Consider the following 7,486-nt stretch of genomic DNA (forward strand, 5'->3'; position numbering starts at 1 on the left):
GCCGGAGCTCAGCCCTGGCAAGCATTAAGCACTGGGTATATTGATTTTTTCTTTCTTTCCACAACTAATTCCATTGGGGGAAAATATATAAGGTGTTTTTATAAAGTAGGGGTCCTGCTTTAAAACATTTGGTTGGTGGGCAAAATACATTGTAGGTATTTGAATTCTGAATAGCAGAAATGAAAGGCTTGTAGGGGAACCTAGGGGCAAGGATTGTGCCTATCAAATCTAAGGCCATCACAGATTTCAAGGCTTTTTCTGATGACCCCATCAGTTATACAAAATATCATTGTATTGTGTCAGTTTTTGTTAATTGCTGCCGAATGGCCATTTGAAAGAGCCGCTGGTGAGCTGAACTGGCGAAAGTGGCAACAGGCTCACTGAGGGCATGTGCACCCCATAGGCGGCGAGTTATAAGTGCCCACGGTGCCCATGCTACATCAATATTTAGGAATGTGGGCCCGACTCCACCAATATTTGGGCTTACCGCACTTTGGGGGGCCCATGCTTCAGGAGGACGCAGGGTCCAGGGCAGTCTAGGGGGTTAACAGGGGACCTGACACTGGCATCAACAAGCGACCCGACCCCAGCCCACCCCGCTGGCTCCCAGAGTCACTCGGGGGAGGGGGCGAAAGCCAGAAAGAGGCGGGGTGGGGGCTTGGGGGAAGGGGTAGAATGGGGGTGGGGAGGGGGCGGAGCAGGGGTGGACTGGGGCTGGGTCACTCGCTGCTGATGGGACCAGACCAGACCCCCAGGCTGTTTTGGACCCTGCGTCCCCCGAAGTACAGGGCCTCCCAAAGCATGGGGCCAGGGGCAGTTGCCCCAGTCCATCTTATAGACAGGGTAGCTCTTGGTCCAGGGCAGCCTGGGGATCTAGTGGGGGGCCTGGCGCCGGCAGCAGTGAGCAACCCAGCCCCAGCCCGCCCCAGCTCCACCCCCATTCATCCCCTTTCCCCAAGCCCCCGCTCCGCCTCTTTCCAGCTTCCACAGCATCCCCCAAGTGATGCTGTGAACCGGCAGGATGGACTGGGGCCAGGTCGCTTGCTGCTGCCAGCGTCAGGCCTCCCACTAACCCTGGACCCCACGTCCCCCTGAAATGTGGGGCCCAAAAACCACGGGGCCCAGGGCAGTTGCGGAAACACTATGGATGGAAACACTCTGCCTGGAACCCACATCCCCCTGAAGTGCGGGGACCCACAAAGTGTGGGGCCCTGGTCCGGTCTATGGATGGGATGGCTCTGCTTGGATCCGTTCTGGGCACCACCATAAATTACCCAAACCTGACACTCATGTCTGCATGTCATCCCCACACCAGGCCTCCCACATGCTGAGACCTTGCCCTCTCTGTAGCAACCTCCATGAAACCTGGAAGGAGGAGCATGGGTTGCAGAAGGGAGGAGCTTAGAAGTGGCACCAGCAAATAGGTCTGCATGCAAAAGGCTGGGATGTTAAACTAACATTTAGAGCAACTCTGTAAATAGTTGTTTGAATAAAGAGCTTGATTTAATAAGAATGGCATCCTCCCATGTTATTCAGCTCATAGAATGAAACAATTCCCACTTCAGACTCTCCAGTAAGCCTCGCACTACATGACTTCTTAAACCAGCCCTTCCTTGCATTAGAGTCAAATTCACAGAGTAGTGGGAAAAGAGTGGGGGGTGCTTGGCTGAGGAATTGGAAAAGTGAAAACCTTGTCATATACACCTCCCTGATGCCCACCAGAACCATCCCTGCATTCTTTTATCTCACCTTCCCCACAAAACTCTCTCCATTATAGGTGTCCCACTTTTCAGTAGGAAATTCTGGTTAATCTATCACCAGGGATCTGCTGATGTTGTTAAAATATGCCATTTTGTACAAACTGGGGAATTCCAAAGACAAATAATTGCTTTTCAGAAGAATTTTTATTGCCCATGAAATAGTGACAATTCCTATGGGCTTTTTCAAAAGGGATTTTTCCTATAGGCACAAACTCAAGGGGTTAGACCTCATCTCCGATTAGCAACCTTCGTATAAAGTCTATGTCCTAACCAAAAACAAAACAGCACTCACTACTAAAAATATTTAAGGAATGGCACAAAAAGAAAGAAAGAAAAATGAATTTGCTTCAACATTTTATCTGCAAGCATACAGGGATGACTCTTTCTTATCTTGTAAATCCCACTGACACAATGAAAACTTTCCATTAAAAAAAAACAACTAAATACCTTTTAGTGCTATGTTTTTATACTAATTAGTTTGTTTTCTTTGATTAAACATCAGACTGATTTGTTTAGTCTATAATAGGTGTTTTAAACTCATGTTCTAAATCTAAAGTGTTTGGAAAAGAACTTACTAGATGCTGCCATTCTTCTCAAGCTCTGACGAGTCCAGGTGCCACACAATAGATACTATGAGCACATTATAAAGACTGAGAAATTATCTCTGTAGAAGATCAGAGGGGAATGTTTATATGCATGTGCTAAAGTGTGTGTAAATATTATATTGGAAGCTTATATTTAAATATATTTAAATGAAATAAAAGTGGCAAAGTCTGTGTAAGGAATAACTGTAGCTATATTACCCAACAGGGTTTTTTTAATAGTTATTCATAGTATTCCAAATACTATTTACATTTTTTCTGTGTACATTAATTTTTATTTACTAAGAAACAGTATGATACTCCAAAGCTGACTAGGAATTATTAACACTTATTTATCAGGATCCTATATATAACAGCTCTTAAGTTTAAGTCCACGAGATGCCTTCTGAAGAGACAGAATCCTGGCCTGTGCTTTAGCAAATAATTAAACTGAGGTGCAGGAAGAAGGTGAAGAGTCTTAGTTATACATAATATTGCCTCAACGTCTCTCTACTCCACAACAGAAGCAGCATTCAAACATTCTTCTCACAGTATTATCTATATTTGTCCTGAGTGTCTTGGTAAACAACTAAATGAAGACCTCTGCTCAATGTGCAGCTACAGTCAAAAAAGCTAACAAAACATTAGATGCACAGGAATGAGATGATGAACAATACAAAGAATATTATATATCAATGATGTGGCCTTAGCTGGAATACTGAGTGTAGTGCTGGTCTCCTCATCTCTAAAAGACCATTGCAGACTTGGAATAGGTTTCAGAGTAGCAGCCGTGTTAGTCTGTATTTGCAAAAAGAAAAGGAGTACTTGTGGCACCTTAGAGACTAACAAATTTATTTGAGCATAAGCTTTCGTGAACTACAGCTCACTTCATCGGATGCATTCCATAGGTTCAAAGAAAAGTGACCAGAATGATCAAGGGCATGAAAAAGCTCTCTTAGGAAAAGAGATTAGAAAGACTGTGATTGTGTGGCATAGAAAAGACATGAATAAAAGGGAATGAGATAAAAAACATACAATTATTAATGGTCTAGAGAAGGCAGTTTGGGAGCTTCTGTTCTCCCTGTCTCATAAGATAATAAGGGGCCATTCAATTAAATTAAAAAGTGGGAAAATTAAAACCAATAAAAGGAAATATTTTTCACATTATGTGTAATTCTCAAACTCATTTCCACAGGAAGTTGTTGAGGCCAAGAACTTATTAAGATTCAATAAGAGACTAGAGAATTATATGGATAATAAGAATATCCAGAGTTATTGTAAATAATGGTATAAATATTCGCAAAAAGAAAAGGAGTACTTGTGGCACCTTAGAGACTAACAAATTTATTAGAGCATAAGCTTTCGTGAGCTACAGCTCACTTCATCGGATGCATCGGAAATGCATCCGATAAAGTGAGCTGTAGCTCATGAAAGTTTATGCTCTAATAAATTTGTTAGTCTCTAAGGTGCCACAAGTACTCCTTTTCTTTTTGCGAATACAGACTAACACGGCTGCTACTCTGAAACCTGGTATAAATATTGTAAGGGACATTAAATCGTTTGCTTTGGGGCTTAAACCAATCTCTAATTCAGTGGTGCACAAACTTTTCCAGTCATGCCCCCCCTTTACCATTAACAGAATGTGTCCATGTCCCTTCGCCCCATTACTGAACAGCTAAGGCTTCCTCAGCAGCAGCAGCATAGGTTGGGCTGAAGGTGGAGCTGGGGTAGGAAGTGGAGATGGAGGAGATATGTGAGATTATATGAGAGTAAACTCAGATCTGACATTTCAGTGTGGACTAAAATGTGCTGCTTCTAATAGAGTGCAAGTTATTTGACCCCTTTTGGGTTCACAGCTAATTTATGACTGAAATGTCTGCCTGTACCTCACTCATTACCACTTAGAATTCTTCCACCTGCACGTTGATGAGCCACAACGCAAATTCGTTTTTGCTGCCTTGTTTTTTAGGGGATGATTTTCACAAGATTGTGCTGTGCTCCACAAGCAGAAAAAAAAATCCTCTTGAGGTTCTTCTTATGTCTTCTGTGTCATAATCAATACGATGTATGTTTTCAAGCTTTTCCTCTGCAACCTGGAGGGCTAACACCTTGAAAATAAAGCTGAGATACTCCTGTAATTCCCTGAATCCAGGAGTTAGGGCTTTAAATACCTAACCTTCTGAGACTGGCAATAAAATCAGAAGAGTCAGCAACACTGCAAGTGTGCTTTCTAGAGCTGCCCTCTGAGTCGTGACGTGCTGCTGGTTAGTGAGACACCGGGCTACCGTGTTACAAACAGTGGGGGTAGCCCCGCCATTCATAGAATCATAGAATCATAGAATATCAGGGTTGGAAGGGACCCCAGAAGGTCATCTAGTCCAACCCCCTGCTCAAAGCAGGACCAAGTCCCAGTTAAATCATCCCAGCTAGGGCTTTGTCAAGCCTGACCTTAAAAACCTCTAAGGAAGGAGATTCTACCACCTCCCTAGGTAACGCATTCCAGTGTTTCACCACCCTCTTAGTGAAAAAGTTTTTCCTAATATCCAATCTAAACCTTCCCCATTGCAACTTGAGACCATTACTCCTCGTTCTGTCATCTGCTACCATTGAGAACAGTCTAGAGCCATCCTCTTTGAAACCCCCTTTCAGGTAGTTGAAAGCAGCTATCAAATCCCCCCTCATTCTTCTCTTCTGCAGACTAAACAATCCCAGCTCCCTCAGCCTCTCCTCATAAGTCATGTGCTCTAGACCCCTAATCATTTTCGTTGCCCTTCGTTGTACTCTTTCCAATTTATCCACATCCTTCCTGTAGTGTGGGGCCCAAAACTGGACACAGTACTCCAGATGAGGCCTCACCAGTGTCGAATAGAGGGGAACGATCACGTCCCTCGATCTGCTCGCTATGCCCCTACTTATACAACCCAAAATGCCATTGGCCTTCTTGGCAACAAGGGCACACTGCTGACTCATATCCAGCTTCTCGTCCACTGTCACCCCTAGGTCCTTTTCCGCAGAACTGCTGCCGAGCCATTCGGTCCCTAGTCTGTAGCGGTGCATTGGATTCTTCCATCCTAAGTGCAGGACCCTGCATTTATCCTTATTGAACCTCATTAGATTTCTTTTGGCCCAATCCTCCAATTTGTCTAGGTCCTTCTGTATCCTATCCCTCCCCTCCAGCGTATCTACCACTCCTCCCAGTTTGGTATCATCCGCAAATTTGCTGAGAGTGCAATCCACACCATCCTCCAGATCATTTATGAAGATATTGAACAAAACGGGCCCCAGGACCGACCCCTGGGGCACTCCACTTGACACCGGCTGCCAACTAGACATGGAGCCATTGATCACTACCCGTTGAGCCCGACAATCTAGCCAGCTTTCTACCCACCTTATAGTGCATTCATCCAGCCCATACTTCCTTAACTTGCTGACAAGAATGCTGTGGGAGACCGTGTCAAAAGCTTTGCTAAAGTCAAGAAACAATACATCCACTGCTTTCCCTTCATCCACAGAACCAGTAATCTCATCATAAAAGGCGATTAGATTAGTCAGGCATGACCTTCCCTTGGTGAATCCATGCTGACTGTTCCTGATCACTTTCCTCTCCTCTAAGTGCTTCAGGATTGATTCTTTGAGGACCTGCTCCATGATTTTTCCAGGGACTGAGGTTAGGCTGACCGGCCTGTAGTTCCCAGGATCCTCCTTCTTCCCTTTTTTAAAGATGGGCACTACATTAGCCTTTTTCCAGTCATCCGGGACTTCCCCCGTTCGCCACGAGTTTTCAAAGATAATGGCCAAGGGCTCTGCAATCACAGCCGCCAATTCCTTCAGCACTCTCGGATGCAATTCGTCCGGCCCCATGGACTTGTGCACGTCCAGCTTTTCTAAATAGTCCCTAACCACCTCTATCTCTACAGAGGGCTGGCCATCTCTTCCCCATTTTGTGTTGCCCAGCACAGCAGTCTGGGAGCTGACCTTGTTAGTGAAAACAGAGGCAAAAAAAGCATTGAGTACATTAGCTTTTTCCACATCCTCTGTCACTAGCTTGCCTCCCTCATTCAGTAAGGGGCCCACACTTTCCTTGGCTTTCTTCTTGTTGCCAACATACCTGAAGAAACCCTTCTTGTTACTCTTGACATCTCTTGCTAGCTGCAGCTCCAGGTGCGATTTGGCCCTCCTGATATCTTTCCTACATGCCCGAGCAATATTTTTATACTCTTCCCTGGTCATATGTCCAAGCTTCCACTTCTTGTAAGCTTCTTTTTTATGTTTAAGATCCGCTAGGATTTCACCATTAAGCCAAGCTGGTCGCCTGCCATATTTACTATTCTTTCGAGTCATCGGGATGGTTTGTCCCTGTAACCTCAACAGGGATTCCTTGAAATACAGCCAGCTCTCCTGGACTCCCTTCCCTTTCATGTTAGTCCCCCAGGGGATCCTGGCCATCTGTTCCCTGAGGGAGTCAAAGTCTGCTTTCCTGAAGTCCAGGGTCCGTATCCTGCTGCTTACCTTTCTTCCCTGCGTCAGGATCCTGAACTCAACCAACTCATGGTCACTGCCTCCCAGATTCCCATCCACTTTTGCTTCCCCCACTAATTCTACCCGGTTTGTGAGCAGCAGGTCAAGAAAAGCGCTCCCCCTAGTTGGCTCCCCTAGCACTTGCACCAGGAAATTGTCCCCTACGCTTTCCAAAAACTTCCTGGATTGTCTATGCACCGCTGTATTGCTCTCCCAGCAGATATCAGGAAAATTAAAGTCACCCATGAGAATCAGGGCATGCGATCTAGTAGCTTCCGTGAGTTGCCGGAAGAAAGCCTCATCCACCTCATCCCCCTGGTCCGGTGGTCTATAGCAGACTCCCACCATGACATCACTCTTGTTGCACACACTTCTAAACTTAATCCAGAGACACTCAGGTTTTTCCACAGTTTCGTACCGGAGCTCTGAGCAGTCATACTGCTCCCTTACATACAGTGCTACTCCCCCACCTTTTCTGCCCTGCCTGTCCTTCCTGAACAGTTTATAACCATCCATGACTGTACTCCAGTCATGTGAGTTATCCCACCAAGTCTCTGTTATTCCAATCACGTCATAATTCCTTGACATCACCAGGACCTCCAGTTCTCCCTGCTTGTTTCCAAGGCT

General features: G+C 45.3%; 1 long non-coding RNA gene across 2 annotated transcripts in view; it reads right to left on the bottom strand.

Annotated features, from left to right (window-relative positions):
* The window catches only part of LOC122455521, a 48,566-nt gene that overhangs the window by 39,179 nt on the left and 1,901 nt on the right, over positions 1 to 7,486 (bottom strand). Inside the window, exon 2 of one of the 2 annotated variants that reach the window (XR_006273748.1) lies at positions 2,336 to 2,424. This is a non-coding gene — a long non-coding RNA (uncharacterized LOC122455521). Of the gene's footprint in view, positions 1 to 2,335; positions 3,691 to 7,486 lie in introns of those variants that run through there. The other variant, XR_006273747.1, reaches the window with a different exon arrangement.

The sequence above is a fragment of the Dermochelys coriacea genome, chromosome 8 (assembly GCF_009764565.3).
Source record: "Dermochelys coriacea isolate rDerCor1 chromosome 8, rDerCor1.pri.v4, whole genome shotgun sequence".
NCBI classification, from domain to species: Eukaryota; Metazoa; Chordata; order Testudines; family Dermochelyidae; genus Dermochelys; species Dermochelys coriacea.